Below are 494 nucleotides of genomic sequence, written 5' to 3'. Positions count from 1 at the left end.
CCAACAAACATATGAAGAAATGCTCATGATCATTAGCTATTAGAGAGATGCAAATCAAAACAACAATGAGGTACCATTTTGGTCTAGCACTAGTAGCAAAGTTCAAGACAGAAAATAACAAATGCTGGCGAGGTTGTGGAGAGATTGGGACTCTCATACACTGCTGGTGGGATTGTAAAATGGTACAACCATTGTGGATAGCAGTATGGCAATTCCTTCAAAAGTTGGAATTAGAAATACCATTTGACCCAGCCATTCTGTTACTAGGTATATACCCTAAAGAAATGAGAGCCATGACAAGAACAGATATATGCACACCCTTGTTCATTGCAGCACTATTTACAATAGCCAAAAGATAGAAACAACCTAGATTTCCATCAACCAAGGAATGGATAACCAAACTACGGTACATACACACAATGGAATACTACGTAACGCTAAAGAATAACATAGAATCTGCAAAACACCGCATAACATGGATGAACTTGGAGGAC

The sequence above is a fragment of the Orycteropus afer genome, unplaced genomic scaffold (assembly GCF_000298275.1).
Source record: "Orycteropus afer afer isolate SDZICR_OR568_19922 unplaced genomic scaffold, OryAfe1.0 scaffold00007, whole genome shotgun sequence".
NCBI classification, from domain to species: domain Eukaryota; kingdom Metazoa; phylum Chordata; class Mammalia; order Tubulidentata; family Orycteropodidae; genus Orycteropus; species Orycteropus afer.
The sequence above is the reverse complement of the archived record's forward strand: the minus strand, read 5'-3'. Positions refer to the sequence as shown.